General features: G+C 41.2%; 1 long non-coding RNA gene across 2 annotated transcripts in view; it reads left to right on the top strand.

The window, feature by feature from the left end:
- Positions 1 to 1,905: 1,905 nt before the first annotated feature.
- The window catches only part of LOC131895807 (uncharacterized), a 36,579-nt gene continuing 19,040 nt past the window's right edge, over positions 1,906 to 19,444 (top strand). Inside the window, exons 1-3 of one of the 2 annotated variants that reach the window (XR_009375279.1) lie at positions 1,906 to 2,135; positions 2,714 to 2,901; positions 7,388 to 8,023. This is a non-coding gene — a long non-coding RNA (uncharacterized LOC131895807). Of the gene's footprint in view, positions 2,136 to 2,713; positions 2,902 to 7,387; positions 8,024 to 19,444 lie in introns of those variants that run through there. The other variant, XR_009375278.1, reaches the window with a different exon arrangement.

The following is a 19,444-nucleotide window of genomic DNA, read 5'->3' as shown; positions in this document are numbered from 1 at the left end:
TGTATGTGTGTGTGTGTGTGTGTTATCGGATAGGAGACTATAAAATAAAATTGTGTTGGAAAATAGCCAGAGAAAAGTCGAGCAGTGAAGAGTTAGAAGAGGCTCCCTTTCTGAGCCATTGATGTCTATGAAGCTAAGAATCTAATTATTTGCTTTTGAGCCTGTTGGACTGCAACTTCCAAAACAATTTTCCTGGAAAACATATTTTATTACCAAGAAATTTTCATTGATTTTTTTTAAATGTTGTAGAAGTATTAAACGTGCCTTATAAACACTGTTAGCATATTTTAAATAAAATGTCACCTTGCCAAGCCACAAACTCCCTTCAGCCTTCTAGCACAGATCAGCACAGCTTGAGTTCTGGGAAGCCCCACCAAGATTGTGGTCACAGATTTCCATCACGGCTAACAGCAGGCCAGCTTGGAAATGAAGCAAATATCAGTTCACTCGGAGAGAAAACATGGCAGCTGAGAAAGAAAGAATTTGGCCCACATCCTGGACTTGGGTTTCATGCTGAGCTGCACAGCCCAGCATTCATGTGCCTGGGAGGGTAGGAGGTTACAGGAAGTATGGGATAAACGTTCCATGATGGGAGAAAACCCTCTCAAATCTAAAGGACATTGATGTTTCCTTAAGACCAATGCCTTCTGTTATACATTGAAGGAGTATGATGACTTTGTTTGTTTATAAGCATATGTGTGTGGGTTTGGCAGAAAGTAAATGATACAAAGTAAAGCATAGACTATACACAAATGCAAAAACAAGGACTGCTTTACTCTAATACCTTGCGCGTCTACTTAGAGACATTAAGTTGTTGCTTTGGCAGCAGGAAAAGTGGAGGGAAGATCTCCCCCAGAATTATCTTCCCCCATAACCAGATGTCTCCCAGCGGGGGTTCTCGCCATCTCTTAGGCGTAGATCTTGTGGGAAGAGGTTTGCATAAGATGGTCCTTAGCTTCCATGCCTAGCATGAGAATGATAGTAAGAAGATTCGTGAGGTGGGGCTCTCAGAATAAGGAGGAAGAGACTGAGAGAATGAAAGTGGCCTCAGTTGTTTGCTCTCAAGGTTTCTGTGTTCCGGCCACAGGAAGAAGCAGCAAGTCCAGGGAGAGGTGAATCAGAGAGAGAGCCCAGTACCAAAAGCACACAAGGAGAACTATCCAAAAAAATCTGTAAAGACAATAAAAGGGCAAGTAAACCTTTCCATGAACATCTTTCGTAAACATTTTCTCCCACAATATCCTGTTTATTTCCTTCACGGAATTTATCAGAAGTGGCAATTAGATTACCCGCTCTCTGGTTTACTTCATTATTTCCTGTTTCTCCATGAAAGCGTCGTCGACAAGAGTGACTGTCTTTCGCGAGGTCCCTTGAGTGTCTCGGTAATGGAATAAATGAGTATGTGTGCACAGCAGTGACTTTGATGCCAATAAGCTGGGGACATGTGGCTGGGGGAGGTTTGTAGCACTTAGGAGGATATGACAACTTAAAGGATCAGTTTGAGCCTGCTTGTGCAGGCCAAGGAGTTCTGAGATTGTCCTGAAAATTAGCCTTAGATGATCCACAGCAGAGAGTCATCACATCAGCCCTTCAAAGCCACAGGCCACTTCTGTCACTGGGCTGTCCCATCAGAGACTAGCCATGCTATTAACTCAGGAACTCAAACAGTGAGGTCTGTGTTGTAGAAGACATTTCCATTTAGAAAAGCCCTTTTCTTCTAGAAATATTGCTTTACAGCAATGGTTCCAATGACTGTTGGTGAAGGAGCATGTTCCACCCTGGTACAGACAGTCCCTGACTTATAATGTTATTATGATGTCATAATGGTGTATGAAAGCAATCAACATTCTATAGAAACCATTGTTTGGACTTGGAATTTTAACATTTTCCGAGAGATATGCAGGACATTACTTACTCTGGTGAGTCAGTGTGGCTGCAGAGAGCCATAGTTCTCCTGAGCCAGCTAGTCAGGAAGGTAAACAACCATGTAATGGAGTGGGTTACCTTATCAAGTCATGGCAACACATTGTCAGTATATTACATGCATTTTCAACTTCTGATGAATCAAGATGTAGCCCCATCATAAACCAGGAAATATGAGTGCTCCTAAACATGGATGAAGAACAAGATCCTAGGTCAGTCAGTCCTACTTCTTATTCTACTTCCTTAGCATGCTTTCTTCATCTTACCTACAAGAGACAGTTTCTGCCCCAACCCAGAAAAGTCAAAGTTCATTCATGGTCTATATCAACACTTTCCTGGAAAAACAAAATGTTTATATATTGCATCAATAATATGACTCAGAATCTATCTATAAAGCAGGTTCTGGCCACATAGAGAACATGGAGGCCAGATAACGCTTAGTAGACACAAAACATGCAGAGATGCAAGCACCCAGATTGGGGTTCTTGATTCAGGATGCTACTTCCTCCTAAGACAGGGTTGTTGAATCCTCCCCTTGAGTCTATGCCGTCCCAATACTTTTACCCCCAATTCCTCTGTTTTGTTTCAATTAGTATATAGTAAATCCTATCACTTATATCCAAGAGAACCTCGAGAAGGATCATTCCACTTCCTTTAAATTGCAAACTAAAACAAGGAAAAGCACCTCTCCTCCAAGTCTTGGACTGGGAGCTAAGAGTTAATTGTCAACTCCGAGACTGCCCTGAGAGTTAAAGTCTTCCTACCCTACACTTGCTCTTTCTATTTCCAGTCTAACTCAGCACAAAGGGCCAAAGCTCCAAAGAAGAGCAAGAGGAGTCAGGAGATAAATGACTGAAGACACAACCCTTCCACATCTGTATTTATTCATTTAGCTAACTGGCTCGAGGCAGCAGCAGAATTATGCTCTACTCATGGTAACCCTTCACCCATTGAGTTCCAGCGTTTTCTTCTGAGGAGGTAAGTCCCCACTGATAGCCCAAACACATGCTGTGTGTTTCTTCCACAGGGAAGATTCTGCAAATGAAATGAACAATCCAGGCTTTGTCCTTTCCTTCCCTGGTTTACATTTTTTCCCTTCTACTCCTAAGCACTTGCTGTTTCCCCTTTCACATGAATACAACAGTATATTCCACATTGTCCACTAAATTCAGGAAGAATTATATTGCAGTAAGATATGCTATTTTAAAATGCAAGGAATAATGAATGTGTGAACAGGCAACACTTTGAAACATTACAGCTGACTTCATAGGTCAAAAGACGATAGTAGAAACCTTGTAAATATATCAGAACATGAACTTTGAATAGCTACTGTCTGGCAAGCAGCTCTACCCTCCACCCGCTTGCTTCTCATCCAGCCTATCTCTACTCGCTGACAAAGCCCCTTGTTCAAGTATTGTACATGGAGGACCAGGATAATTATGATTAGCCTAAGCCAGTTGAGATGAGTGCTTGCCTTGGGAAATATTTACCTAGTCTAAGGATGATCCTGTGGCCCAACTTTATCCCAGATAAGACATGAGGGGAAGATTGCTCAGACCTTGAAAGAAGGATAAAAGTCAAGAGGCATGTATTGGGATGGGCGTGTGCCTCTGTCCCCTCTGTTCCTGCTCAGGTGCACATGGAGTTTGACATCTGGGAATGTGACTCACTCCAGCCCAGAAAGGCCTTTTGCATTTCGTGACATATAATACAAATGACCTCAAGGATGGAGGGGGAAAAATTTTGGACAAAGCCTAAGTCCTCTGGAACTCTTAGTAAGCAATTGTCAATGGCTGATGCCACTTTTAATGAGACTGCTAATTTCCTGCAGCTGAACATATCCTTGCTGATAAGAGATGAAATATAGATAACTTTCTACCTATTAGTCCTATTGTAACATTGTTACTTAAAGTGATAAGTAATAGTTAGTGCACATATAAACATGGGATATCTATGCTATTTTCAGTACAGTACCATAACTCTTGGTCCATAACTTCTGTTATAAGTCAACTCCATACAAATACAGAAGAGTAACTTGTAGGTAGAACAAAGTAAGAATTCAGTTTCACAAATGCTGAAGTATACTTGATCTAGATTCACTTTATGCACCATTTTTCTCATGTACAGCTTTAGCATTTACAGATATGATTAAAAACAGATTAACTGAACAGAATGTGTAATGGCCCTCAGCTGAGTATAGAAAATTAAAACAGATTTGAAAACTCCTCTGCAACACTCAGGATTTAAACCCACTGAATGTGTCAGCAATTTTGGACTCTCACAGTAAGAGATAAAAGACGCAAAGATAAAGGGATGCACAAAATGAGAAAGTCTTTGGGGATATTAAGGCAATTACGAGCAATATGGAAGTAATCAGAACTTGGTCGACAGACCAAATAAGACCTTATGAAATTAATATATGAGCCAACATTTGCAAAATGTTGCATGCCTTTAGATTACATGTGTCTACAAAAGAAATCAAGGGTTTCATTCAGTCCACAGACATGAAACATTAGCAATGGATGAAATGCGAAAGGCCTCCCTAGGCTGCCGCACAGACCAGCATGGTGAAATTTAAAGCCTTATGCAGACAAGAGCCAAATTTTAGGGGTTGAAGCAGTGCCTTTTAATCATTTCGTCGTGAGAGATGGAATAATGAAGGAGTCGAGAGCATGCAAACGGCAAAGAGGAACAGTCACGTTTATTGTAAGCAAGTCTGCTTCAAACATTTGATATTGAGAAAGTTGACTCGGGTTTTTATTTCGGCAAATGTTCGTTACTGAACCAATAGATGTTAAAGGGCATAACAAATGGGTCCAGTGTCCTATCCTGAACATATGGAACTGCCTGGATGTGGGCACCGTCTATTGATTAATAAGATCAAGACACCCACATTAGAGCATACTATGTTCCCCTGGAGGCTTCCTAAGAGAGGAATAAGAGCCATGGACTTAGATAACCGTGGCCTGAAGCTATCAGCCGGCACAAATCTCATAGACATGAGGATGCAGCCGACAGATGCGACCCAAAACACACCAGACAGCAAAATCACAGCGTCACAGCGAGGCAGATGAGAAGCTAGTCTGTGTCTGGCTTACACGTGATGGGTTGGAAGCTGACAAGTTACAGTCTCGATCTCGGGGCTGCAGCTGTCACCTCGCTTATCTACTTGGGTGTTTCTCTCCAGCTCCTGTGTTGGCCGTATCCTAAAAAGAGTAACTTAATCATATCAAAGACATTTGAACTTGAATAATGCCACAAAGGCAAGGCAGGGCTGGTATTTCTGTTGCTAATTTGTTTCACTGCCTCTTCCATTTGCCGCTTTTCCACATCCAGGAAAAGCTGGGTGAGTGCAGCAGACCTTGCCATTAAAGGGCAGCCTACCTGCTTCCTCTCTGCTATATCCACAATCATATCACAAGGGCACCTTTTTTCCTGGGCTGAAACTTTGCCAGATGCAGGCTGTGATGCTGGCAATTAGAAGTTCCTGCTTCAGGAGGCTTTTCCTTACAGTCCCCCTAACTGTGACAATCCCATTTGAAACCTGGTATTCGTACATCGCAAGAGGAACCACCAGATGGAGGAGCCACCAAGTAGCCGTGTTTAGAATCCGCTGGTGAGCTGTCAGACAAAATATCTGGAACTCTTGGGTCATGTGAGCAAATCACCTTTTCTTTTAGTGCTCACGATGGAAGGAAAACAATCACTAAGTTATGCAATGTGTCATGTCCAGGACATTTTCCACTATTGCTACGTGTTGGTCCAGAAACACATGAGCAACAAAGGCCTTCTTGGCTTTAAAGGATGCTGTTGGGAGGCAAGAGAGACAGATGCCTGTTGTTGTCTTTCCAGAGTGTGAGTAGTAGAGATGAGTGTAGGAGGCAAGCAAGATGCAGACTGCAAATAAAAGGTCCTCTTATGCAGTCATGGCAATGTAAAGAAAGGATGGGTTAAGCTTATGATAAAATGGTACCCAGGCTGACCTCTCAGGTTAAAGATGAAGTCCTCAGCATCTCCCCTAGATGGTAGCTATTAGATATTTCAGTGACAAAAGAAGTTGTCACTTAACCCTGGGTAAATGAATGCTGAGGACCAAAAACTATCACGTCTCCTAATGCTCGCCACTGTGAAGGGCACCATCTTCCTTTTTCCACATGTAGCCCTTACAGTTTAAGGTACACAGGATGGGGACAAGAAGTGGGATGGATGCTCACTTGTTTTAGAAAACACATGCATGAAATTTTAAGAAAAAGTAGAAATGGAGACCCATAGAGCAATGCAAAGGACTAGAAGTCATTGTGGGCATGTTGCTTTTGAAAAACACGGAAATATAACGTGATGTCTTTAGGGGTGGTTAATATTTTTTCATAAAAATATCCATATCTAGTCTATATCTATATCCATATAGTCTGTATCCATATCTAGTATAAAACCTGAATTCCAGAGAATGTGTTGCTGGAATCATAGCATACTGTTCAAAAGACTGGGTGGAACTGAGCTCCTGGGTCAGACCTAGAGCCAGAGTTCTGGAAAGAGCTGGCTAGAGTACAGACAGACAGACACACCTGAAATACAGCCAATATTGAGCAAATACATAGCCTTTCCTACATGCTGCTACTGATGCCTGATGTGACCCGTATGACTCATTCAGTCCTCTCCATGATCTTGTAAGCAAGTGTGACTATCACCTTACCTGTATGGATTCTGCACGTGGCCACACAACATATAGTGGTTATCTAATGTTGCGTGACAAATCTCCAAAACATTATGGTTTAAAACCAGCAACTCATTTCTAAATTTCAGTTTGACTAAGTAATTTCAAGTCACAGTCTCTCACCAGACATCCCATATTATTTAAAATCACAGTCATTTGAAGGTCTGACTTGGGCCTAAAGAGACTTCTTAGAAGATGCCTGGCTTATCTTCATAGCTAGCACTTCGTTGGTGGTGATTACCAGGATGCTTAAGTTCTATACGTGTGGGACTCTTCACAGGGATCACACTTGTGCCCGTGCCATCCCACTGGCTTCCCTAAAAGGAAAGGCTTCAGAACAGAAAAGCGGAAGTCATAATTCCCTGACCCAGCCTCAGGTGTCACACAGTCCCTTCTGTCATATTCGGCTGGTCACACAAACTTGCTCTCACTATGGGAGGGGACCACATAGAGGCACAAGTGCAAATATCTCTGAGTATAGTTCCAAGATGTCCACACGGGACTGATTCCAGGGTCCCCACCCTGCTCAGATAACCAAGTTCATAGACACTCAAGTCCCATGTACAAAACATGGCATGGTGTCTGCACACACCCTACATATTTTTTTCCGTGTTCTTTAAGTCACCCCAACATTATTTTATAGCCCCTAATTCAATGTAAATGCTTTATAGAGAGTTGTTCTGTACTGTATTGTTAGGGGAAAATGACAAGTACAGGTATTTCTTTTCCTAAAGCTTTTTCCATCCACAGTTGGTTGAATCCAAGAATGGAACATAGAGAAACAACTGCGTCATTTAGTGACAAGGGATAGGTGCCTTTCCAGACGTTGCCTAATGCTACATCATCAACAGTGATGCAGACAAAGTGTAATCCAGGTCCCTGCTTGTCATCTGCACCCTACAGAGTCACCTTTCAGCTGGAAACTGAGTTTCGTCACCAAGTATGACGACAAGGAGCCAGAGGAACTCAACCTTGGGAACACAGCTAACTCACTTTACAGCTTGTTCCTTGAACTCTTCAAAATCCAAATTAGAGTCAAAATCCTGTCTGATTCCTCTACCTAAAGTTGCTTTAGTTGCAGAAACATCAACCAAGTAGAAGAATCCCAGCTTTGAGTTCTGAGCGGCAAACAGCTGTGGACTGATGGGGATCCTGGATGGAGCTGCTACAGTAAATGGACTAGGTACCAGATGGATGGAGAAGCAGGGACCAGCCCTCATATGTCAATCAGCTCTTGACCACTCTCACAAACACCTGAAGGATGCAAGTATTGGGAGCAAAGCTTTGTTTTAAAGTCTTACTTTTTAATTAATTTTTTGCTGCCCTATGACACTGTCATACCTATATATTATTAAACTTAGATTATATCTGTCTTTCACTGTGCAATTCCCTTGCAATCCTTCCTCCTCTGACTGGTCCCTTTCCTCTCCTAAATAGTTAAGTATATAAGCAAATCTAGATTGGTGTTTGAAAGAAAAGGATGTTGTATTTTGGTTTTCCTACACCCTTTACATCTCTTCTTCCTCACCGCCTTCATATCCTTTTGTACCCCCCTTCTATATTCATGCCATATGTATTATATTTAGTAGGTGATATTACCTTGTGATAGTATATCTAGCATCTATCTGTATATGAGAAAAAGATGGCATTTTTCTTTTGTAGTTTGGTTCATTTTGCTTCTTGTAACGATTTGTATTTATATGCATTGCCTCAAAATGACATGATTTAATTCTTTATGCCTAAATGAAATTCCACTGTATTCATTGACTACATTTTCATTATCAATTCTGATGGGCATCTAGGCTGGATCCATGTCTTCTTGTCCTTTTCCATGGTATAAACATGCTCACAGTGTCTGCTTTCACACCACGAAAGTTGCATCACTGGGTGTGGGGTTAAGAAATGCACAGAAGTATGTTGTGTCTCATTCCTGTCAGGCGACATGGAGACATACATCACCCTAGGAGTGAAGTTGATAATAACAGCTAATATAATGATTAGGAAGTACTATGTTCTGCGTATAGATTCTATGTAAGTTGAATATAATGAAACTATTTTGTTGTTATTTTTGTTTGCTTTTGTGTTTTTTGTTGGTTGGTTTGTTTTTAAGACAGGTTTTCTCTGTGTAACATTCCTGGCTGTCCTGGGCCAGGCTAGCCTCAATCTCATTGGGATCCACTGGCCTGTGCCTCCTAAGTGCTGGGATTAAAGGCTTGAGCCACCACTGCCCAGTGAGTATAATTTAACTGTCAGCTCTGTAATTTCTGAAGATTGATTTTATGTTTATGTTCATGTATCTATTTCTCCCTCTGTGTGAGTGTGTATGTGCATGTGAGTGCAGGTGTCTCTGAAGGCCAAAAGAGGGAGCTGAATCCCCTCAAGCTGGAGTTACAGATGACTGTGATGAGGATTCTCTGAAAGAGCAGCAAAAACTCTTAATTACTGAGCCACCTCTCCAGCACTCATTTTATTTTTTAATGATGCTTGTAGATTTTCAAATTCCCAAGGATTTAATGACTGACTCCCACAAGCTGGCACTGCAACTTTATCACAGCATGGGATAATGTACCTTCAGCTTCAAGGACAGTCCCTCCTCGCTTGGGCCATTGGTCCTTCTATTCCTGTGGTTTCCACTTGTGAACGAAATAGTGATTCAATTTAGGACAGTGAAACCCAACTCCAAGTCAGCTGATGAACTTGGGGAGGAAGATAAGCTCCCTCTGAGAAGGCAGCACATGATTTGGCTTAAGGACATGAGTCCCTAGCACTGTCACAGCATGGGAGGCAAAACCATGGGGACAAAAAGGACGTGTTCCTGGGGCCAAAAGGGACAGGAGCATAGGGAAACTGTGAGAGATCCCAAGATGTTACAGGAACATGTCTAAGGGGTTCCTCTAGATGCTTTAATTATGTGAGAGTATATTCTCTTCCTTTAAAATGCCATTTCGAGTTGGGTTTTGTTATTGAAAGAGTTCCCAGAGATATGTGATGGACTTCGTTTCATTAATAAAATTCTCTGACAGATATCAGAGGGCAGCAGGTTGTGATTCTGTATGAAAATAAATGAGTCTTTAAGTAAACTCTAATTTTGTTGTTCTTGAATTCTCAAGGAGAAATCACAGTTAAAAGTATTTTCTAGAATTTTATTTTTTCCCTACATTATGTGTTATTACAGAATCTTAACTTTTTTATATTACAATAATTACAGATTCAGAGGCCACTGTAAGAGAGAAAACAGAAATCCCATAAAATGTTTTGTTTATGTTTGGCTTTTCGAGGTAAGAGTGGCTGCAGCCCAGGCTGATCTCGCACCTTGGCCTCCTGAGTGCTGTGGTCCCTCATGTGTTCCATCATGTCATAAACCCTGTGGAACACTTACCGGTTTCCATCACTGACAACACCGTGCATGATGATAGTGCAAAAATACAGCTAAAGTGTGACTGTTAGCAAGCCAACATAAAAAACAGTCCTAGTTGCTCACTCACAGTTCAACCACAGGAGCCGACACTGTCCGGTGCCTTCAGACAACGTGCAGCTTGTGAGATGACCCGCAGTGGCCTTTCCTGGACTGTCTCACCTAAGACATAGAAGCTCTAGGCTTGAGCCAAAGTTTTTTTTTTTCTTTTGTTCCCCATCATTTCTAGTCCTTTCACAATTTCTCCTGCCCAGAATATTCTTTCATCTTCTAGCCATTCTGTAGGAAGCATTTCCTGTCATCCTGGCCAGACTAGACAGCCCTAATGGTCACCTGCAGCTCGGCACTCCTACCCTCATGGATCTAGCCACACTCTTTTCATCTTTTAGTCCTCAGGCTTTCTTTCTAAAAGAGGCCCTTTGTTCCTTTCCCAGTGTCAGATTGACAACATCTAGGCCAGCACCTGACACCCTATGGACAATTGTCCCTAGATGTTTCCTGCAAGAATGAGTAAATGAATGAATGAAGACATGCATATATATTATATATGGTTATATATATTATAACTTATAAATTACATGCCAAGGGTAAAGAGCAGATTCCAAAGTACACAGGTAGGGATCTGACTCTGACACTATGGGACCCAGAAGTCCCCCATCTCCTCAGGACAAAGTATGTGATAAAGAATCCAAAGAGGTTTGCCCATGACACTAGAGAACTGACCTCCAGTGAGTCCCAAGACATCAGTGATGCTCACACAAAAAACTCATCCTTACCATATCCCTGTGTTACTAGAATAGAGATGAGAATGTTGCTAATCATAGCTTAGAAATTTTCCCAACCACATCAAGATATGAGAGGAGCAGAGCAGAGGTGTTATGTCAATACAAATGCAGATACACAGATAGAGGTGTCTGACATTATAAAAGAAGGAGTAAATAGAGAGGGCCTACCACACATGCTCTCCCTGAGTTGTTCACCAGGCCAAGAGGGAAGTGATATTTCCCTCTGTCCCCCATAGGAACAAGGAATTGGCTAAGAAGTTTGTAGAAGTAGGAACCAGAAAAATGTTTGGGTCAAGGAAGATCAAAAGTGAACTTCATAGACCAATAATTAAAAAAATACGTAGCCATAGCAGATCAACTTATTGGATCTGAAGGAATAAGAACAAAGAAATAGTTGCAGCAGGTATCATTTAGTGAAAGACTCATCACTGGTCAAAACTTCCAGAAAAAGTTACAGTGAAGTACTTGACTTTAAATGGGACATCTATATCACACACACACACACACACACACACACACACACACACACACACACACACCCTTCAAGACTCAAGAAACATTGTGGAAGACTGGGCAGAAAGCATGTAACAGCCAAAAGATGCAGAGATATTCAGAAAGAAATAAAAAGGCTTCTGGAGGGGACTATAGCACTCATGAACTCCCTGCAGCTGTGGCTACCTGGGAAAGAACGTCATAAGACTGGGGGAGGGGAAGGGCACTCATGAAGCCCCGTCTAGCTGAGGAGCCATGATCAGTTAAGAGTTGCTGGTAGGGGATAGCATCATTTTCTTCAGTGGTGTAGCCATTGATAAGTTACCATGCCCCAGGAAATAACCTCCCAGCCATGCTCATGCAGGTAGCCATATTTAAACCCAGTGGGTCACACATGAAAGAAGACATGAAAGTGGAGAGCGACTGGTCAGGGGGAGGAGCTTCCATGGGAGACAGAGGAGATGAGAGAGGAGGAGGTTGAAAATGACTAAAGCTAATTATGTGCACGCATGAAACTGTCAAAGAACAAAAATAAGTACAATGTTTAAAAAGATTAGAAATAGTATTTTAAAACACTGCTTTACATGCATTTGTTTAATTATTCTATCAGTATTTTTGCTTATTTATTTTCATTCACAACTAAAAACATTTAAAATGCTAACGCTCATCTTTGTGTTGTATCCTGTGATCTTTCTTTCTTCCTTTCTTTCTTTCTTTCTTTCTTCCTTTCTTTCTTTTTAAAGAGCAAATGAATACATTTATGAGTGGAACATTCTGAGGTTGGATGCCAATGACCAGAACTGTACAACGACTCTTCCCCAAGGAGACATAAGCCCGTGGCAGCTAAAAAGCAGGGAAGGAGAAGGCAATGAGAAGGCAATGATGAACTGATTAATATTTACACAAAGGAATTAGAATTTCTTGATTGCATATATGCTTGTTTGGTGTGTGTGTGTGTGTGTGTGTGTGTGTGTTTGTTGTGTGTGTGTGTGTGTGTGTGTATGTGTGTGTGTGTGTATGTGTGTGTGTGTGTGTGTGTGTGTGTGTATGTGTGTATTACTCAGGGCTGAAAACAGGACTTTGTGCATGCTTGGCAGAGGCTTAACCACTGAGCTGGATCCCTAGCCCCATTTTAACTTTTTGTTTTGAAATAACACATGATTTACCTTATTTATTCTGCAATATTATTAATTTGATTTTGTCAAGAGAGGATAGGGAACAAAAGTCCAACTTAAGGTTACTCAAAAAAAATTTTCTGCCACATATTTCTGCCTCAGTTATATCATGTATGAAAGGTGTCCCTGCCATGATAGTTGTGCTTTGATAGAGCACACAAGGAGTTTACATGTCACTTCTCCATGAAGCTAGCCTTTGTAGCTGCACAAATGTGAAGGATGTATACTTCCAGAGAGAAAAGGAATCGGTGCTCTATTTTCTGCTCCCCATCTGAACAGTTAACTTTTTACCTTAAACAGACATGCCCATATTTGTGTAAATAGAAGCGTCATGTGAAAAGAGTTTAAAGCATTACTTGAGTTGTCCTTCCCTCCGCTCAAAGTTATAAATATTAGAGATGTGCTAATTTTTGTTACAGCATCATGTAAAGAGCGTAACTGCCATGTAACTCCACAGTGGTAATGATTAATTCTATGTAAATCAGAGCATATAATTAGAATGATATTGGAACATCATCAAAGCACATGTGTGTTCATCATGTGACATACATGTCATTGTGTTCTGTAGCTTTTAGGGGATACGTGTGTGACATCATTGTTGAAGGCATAAAGCACCAATATGTTTCACATGGCATGTAATCAAATAGTTCCCAGCACTGAAACTTAGGATGGCTTTAGAGATGGTCCAGCCCAACAATATCATTATACAAATGAGGGGACTGAGGCCCACAGAAGTTAAATGATTCACCCAACCACATTGTCCATGAATGCTGTGCTAAAATGAGACCCCAGGGTAGTAACACTCTGATCATTTTAATTAATTCCATGAATATGCTTTAAAGTTGGTATGTCAGTTAAGATACCTTTAACAGCAAGTAGATGGAAACAGAATTGAAAATGGTTTATGAGAGGGCCAGGCAAATATCATAACAGGCCCCTAATAACTCAGTTGAGAACTAGGCCTTGGCCAAACCCTTCACCTGATGGTTGATAACCAAATAAGGACAAGGCCTGGGGCTTGTCCAGGCCTGCCCCAAAATGGAAAAGCTATAGTCTTAGCCAGCCCTTGCTAGCCTTAGCCAATTAGGAATGTACTAACATAATTGTCACTTGATTAAGCCAATTGTAGGTAAAATGCCCAAATGATCTAACTGCCCTAGGAACTCCCCTTAGCTGTCCTTGAAAGGAGCTTACACATGTCTCTCAGGGTCATTGCCATTATGTGCAGGTGAGAGACCCCACATGCATGCGGTATAATAAACGCTCTTGTTGATTGCATCACGGCGGATGGTCTTTTGAGGACTTCTCATGAACCCTAACAGTTTACAGAATATGGAAAATGTATTACAGGGTATCCATATACAAATAGGAGCCATGAAAGAAATTCTAGGCACACTTAATTCAACGTTTAAATTTTATAATCAATGACATATTTCCTCCTACCTTTTTGTTCCTTCACCCCCAGCCTGTCCTCAGGCTGGCTACCCTTACAGTAAGGAGACACAACAACATTCCTAGACAACCATAACCAGCAGCCAAAGAAGGCTAATTCTCTCTAAATGTCATTTTGTGTGCACGAAGACCTTTTGGCTCACAGTTCCCACTGACCTTCAAAATTGCATCCTGTGCTCAAGAACTAAGATGAATGTGAGGTGCTGAGCTAGCCTGCATCCTTTAGGATGTGACTGTTTAAGCATTAAGGAAATTAAGCATCAAGGAAAAGGAGGAGAAACAAGGAGAAGGCTTATATCTGAGCATGCTTTTGGTTATGAATCAAAGTTGGTCCTAGGAGAGCAGCATGGAAGATTCTCGTGGCTTAATTAAAATTCCTTGTTAAGAAGTGCTTTGTGGTAATCAAGAACCAGTCTGATATATGCCTGCAATACCTCACTTTTCAGTGACCTGTTTTCTGTCTTAGTCACTTTTTTTGCTGCTGGGATCAATACCTGACAAGAAACAAGTTGAGGCAGGAAGGGTTTGTTTGGGCTTACAGTGTGAGGGGATACAGTCCATGATGGGAAAGAAGACATGGGAGCAGGAAGGTGAGGTTACTGGTCACATTGCAGCCACAGAGAGAGATGGCATACTAGTACTCTGCCCCCTTTCAACCTTTTATCCAATCAGGACCCCAATCCATGGAATGATGCTGCCCACGTTCAAGGGGAATCTTCCATTCCCAATCAAAACTTTCTGGGAACACTATCATAGACACATCCATAGTACAAACCCAAGTTATTACAAATAGGATTTATCAGAAATAACTCAAATGCAGGTTGTATTTAGGAATACAAACACACAAGTGTGTATGTGTATGTGTGTGTGTGTGTGTGTTTGTGTGCACGCGCGCATATGTGTATATGTGTGTATGCATATGAGTGTGTATATGTGTGTGTATTAAATAATAAAAAAAAAGAGGCCTTGAATTTTGAAGAGAGCAAGGAGAGATACATGGGAGGGTTTGGAGGGAAGAAAGGCAAAGGGGCAGAATGTAATTATATTATAATCTCAAAAAATAAAACAATGTTTAAAAACTCTTAGAAACAGTTCAAATGAAAAGGCACAATGTGTTCAACTGCTTATAACTTCATCAACAAGGGGTGGTATGGTTTGTTTTCTCTAAACAACAATTTGCTTAGGCACAAACAGCCTCATTCCATGGGAGCCACTGTTGTTCATTCAGATGAGTAAATGGAGAACCATAGAAATCCACCTAAAGTGTGGTCTTTAGACCACTGTTCACACTCCTTGGAACATTTAAAATGCGCAGTTCTAGGCTTTGTCTCGGCTCCACTTACTCAGAATCTCTGGGAATGGGGTCCAGTCACCATAAATATCAGGAAGATGAGGAAGAGGAAGCCATTTAACCACACGCAGTGATCTGGTTCCTCTGGCATGGACATGAAATGAGACATTTGGTACTGGGATTTGAAAGGTATGGAAGATCAGAATCTGCATGTAAACAAGGCCCTTGATTTCAGTTGACAAAACAAGTTCTCTGTAAACTTTTATATTCAAATGATCTAGTGCAGAATTAGATGCGGGCAATGAATCCTGAGATAGCTGAGAGCCACTTGAATGGATATGTTTGTAATGATCAGAGGCACACACAGCGCCACATACTTGAAATTGTATTGCTTTGTGTTACAAGGAGCTTATTCTTCCCATAATGGCATCTCAATAGAGTGTGGGTGGGCTGGATAGCTCCCAGGGCATTAAAACGGCAAAGACATAAAATCATTGTTTTATTTTCTGTAGCTCCTCTGGATAGCTTGAGGGAAATTATGTGCCTACTCTACAATTGATGCTAACTGCAAATTCCTCAGAAATGAGTCGAGGAACGGTATGACATCATAAAATAAGAAGGGACAAGGTTTACATCCATTTCATGCCGTCAGGAACCTGCGATCCTGTTTTTGTCTTTAACGTTTTGCAGATGTCTCCTCTGTGAGTTACGTGGTTACTTTTGATCGAGGTTTTATGCCCCTTCCTTCTTTTCCATCCTTTCCATTTTCTTACTAAAACTACAAGGAAACCTCTTTTCAATAGTTAAGGCCATATGGAACAATGGCACATTAAGAGTTTAGATATGAGCACCAGGAAACCATTTAGGATTTCACTCCCTCATGTAGTCATCCGCTTATAGAAATACCAATATGATGTCTATTCAGGGGGATCAGCCACAGACTGGTCTCAGCTTCTCCATATTTACTATTAGGGACCCTGAGTCGATTGTACAATATGTCTTAACCTCCGTGTAACCCAGGATTGGATGCTAGACAGCACACTGTGTAGGTGTGTTACTAGTGTGGGCTAGGCAGGTACGTTCCTAAGATCTGCAGCTCTTGCAAAATTCTCAGAATACTTCTAACAAAAATGTTAAGTGTTAGAGCAAACTCTGTATATTATTCACAATTGTCCGAGAACTAGAATAAGCTGAAGTTGATTTTATAAGTATGTGTGTGTGTGTGTGTGTGTGTGTGTGTGTGTGTGTGTGTGTGTGAATGTTTTTCCTGCATGTATGTCTGTGTACCACGAACATGACTGGTGCCCTTGGAGGCCAGAAAAACATATCAAATTCCCTGAAATGGAAGTTACAGATGGCTGTAAATCATCGTGTGGGTGCTGGGAAAGAAACCCGGTGCTCCAGAAGATCAGCCAGTGCTCTTAACCACTGAGCCATCTCAGTAGCCCCAACAACTGAAGTTAAATAAATATGTTGAACAACCAAATTAGCTTATCTGAAATGACTTGTTTTTGAGAAGACATACTAGATTCATCCTTTTATATGCCTTAATTAAATAAAAGCAGAGTCACAGATGTTCTTTGCAGTTATAAGTATAGATGCATTTCTTTATGCCAAATGTTTTCTAAACATGGTATATTAATTGCTTCTAGAAATTGTAGCAGTTGTAACATATTTCATTTCGTGAAGACCCAAACTGGAAAAGATTACCAAAATAACACTAATTGAAAGTGTATTTGTGGGGCTGGAGAGACGACAGCTCAGAGATTAAGAGAGTTTATTGCTTTCTCAGGGGACCTCAATTTGGTCCCCAGGACCCACAATAGTTGGCTTTCAACCACCTATACCTCCAACACCAAAGGGAATCCAATGCCTTTGTAGTCTCTGGGCATCTGCGTTCGAAGTTTTACACACACACACACACACACACTTAAAATAAAATAAATCTTTTAAGTGCATTTGTATCTTTAACACTGGCTGGCACTGGGTGAACTTTTGCAGCTCGGATCTACGTGGCTGTTGGGTTAGAGTACTCTGAGACTGTAGGCTCTACCTCATTTCTGGCGTATTTCCCTGCCCAACATGGCAAACTTAGCTTGTCTATCCCCTGGGAAGAAAAAAGGATGAGGAGGTCCGATGGCTCCATGGCTACAGCTGAAATGCCAGCTCTTAAGAGTTGACCTTAGAACTTTTACAGTCACTCAGGAATCTGAGTTTGTAGATTTAGGGGCAGGATATGTTAGAGACAAAACCGGGGTGTTTACTTTTCACAATGACTAGAGGGTTATTGTAAATGCTTAACAATGGTCACCATGAGTTCTCAAGAAACGCGCCTCAGGGAGAGATGAGGTCAGCATCATTACAAGACAATGGTGGACACTAATAACCTCTATTCAGAGTAGAAACTATGCCAGGCATGGCGTCACACACTGATCCCAACACTCCGGTAATGGAAGCAGGGGGTCCAAGAGTCTGAATCCAGTCTGTGCTATATACCGCATTCCAGACTAGCCTGAAAAGTGAGACCTTGTCTTAAACAAAACAAAACCAACAAAAATTACTATGACCTTGCCTTTTGGACTTAAGCTATTTAAATACATTCCTTAATCTTCACTTTTTTTTTTTTTTTCTGCTTTTTGAGACAAGGTTTCTCTGTGTAACAGTCTTGGCTGTCCTGGAACTCGAAGACCAGGCTGACCTCAAACTCAAGATCTAACGATCATCAAATGTAGCTTGGGAAACACAATCTAGTTTCATGTTTAAAAGCACAGGGAGGTATGTGTACTCCAGTAAAAAGCTACCTTTGAGATTCCAGATGGTTCCCCCCAGGGTTCTCTGATAAAATTCCACAGAAGCTATGCACATTGTGTCCCATGGGTAGGCAACTGACCTCCGTCCCCAAACTTCCTGCCTTCCATTTACTCATACATTTCAAATCTCCTATCTATAAATAGATGCATTCATTCTCAAGTTTCTACCAGCCAACTATAACATCTGCCTAGTTCCAGGGATGCTTCATGATCATGTTATGTCTGTATGACAGCCATGATTTTATCTTTTTCTTAAGAAGCCCGTCTTTTCATAGAATTTACTCAGCTACAAGCATTCTAAGTGATGCTGAAAAAATGCTCAGAGTTCCTTTCTGAATTCCAAAGGTAAACGAACTGCTTGACGGAGAGGCATGGGCATATGTTTAACCTTGCTGGCTTAACGACTTTTCCTATTTCATGGTCTCTCATGGTTGGGTGAAATCCATCAGAATATCTTCCACGTATTACCTGCAGAATTCAGAGAAGTCACACATTGGATTTCCCACTTCAAACACTTCACACATTCTTTCTTATTTGATGCACATTCCACACTTCATGTCATTGTATATTGATTACACTTCGTGTCAGGAATTCAATCTCAGATTCCATCAGCCTGTTCCCCTTACTATGAATAGGATTTCCTTACTCTCTGAGGTTTTCTCCTAATGAGACTCACTACAGTCCTGGTAAGCTAGTTTGGGTTATCCTTCTCATGCTGAATTCTTCTCCATAGCTGCCTCTACACAGGACTTAGCACACAGGACTTAGCACACACACAGTCATCACTCAAGACTTACGACCAGACTGATAAATGTTAACTTCATGCTATGTCTGAAATGTGTCTCTTCCAAGGTGCCGTTCTAGAAACAGCCTAGTATCTCACTAAACACCAAACTCTCCACCACCTTGAACTTCCAGCCTGCAGAACTAGAGAAAAATATCCTTCTATTTTCTATAAATTGCCGAGTCTATGACATGACATGATAGCGGAACAGAAGACTAAAATACACTGCTTGCTCCCAGTCTATTTTTATGCAACCTCAGTTATTACATATGAGCGGCTGGGATCATTTCAAGAATGCAGCAGCTGAGGTCTCGAGTTTACAAATAAATTCGAGGACTCTTATTTAGTGTAGGAAACAAAAACTAAAACATGTAAAACGAATCAAAATATTGTTCGTGGTGAATCTTATTTGCCACAACTACTTTAAATTGAGTATGTAAGAATTATTAAATCTGTGAAATGCTTATATTTTGATATAAAGAAATATAGACCTGTGGGGCCACCCTCCAACAATAGTTTAAGAGGAGAAAGGAGATAAGCAAGACTCTGATGGTTCACTTTTCCAAGAGTCACGCCTTCTAGAGTCCAAGTTCCAAGGCAGCA

Source organism: Peromyscus eremicus, chromosome 19 (assembly GCF_949786415.1).
Source record: "Peromyscus eremicus chromosome 19, PerEre_H2_v1, whole genome shotgun sequence".
Taxonomy (NCBI): Eukaryota; Metazoa; Chordata; class Mammalia; order Rodentia; family Cricetidae; genus Peromyscus; species Peromyscus eremicus.
Note: the sequence above shows the minus strand (reverse complement) of the source record. Positions and strands in the feature narration are given on the sequence as shown.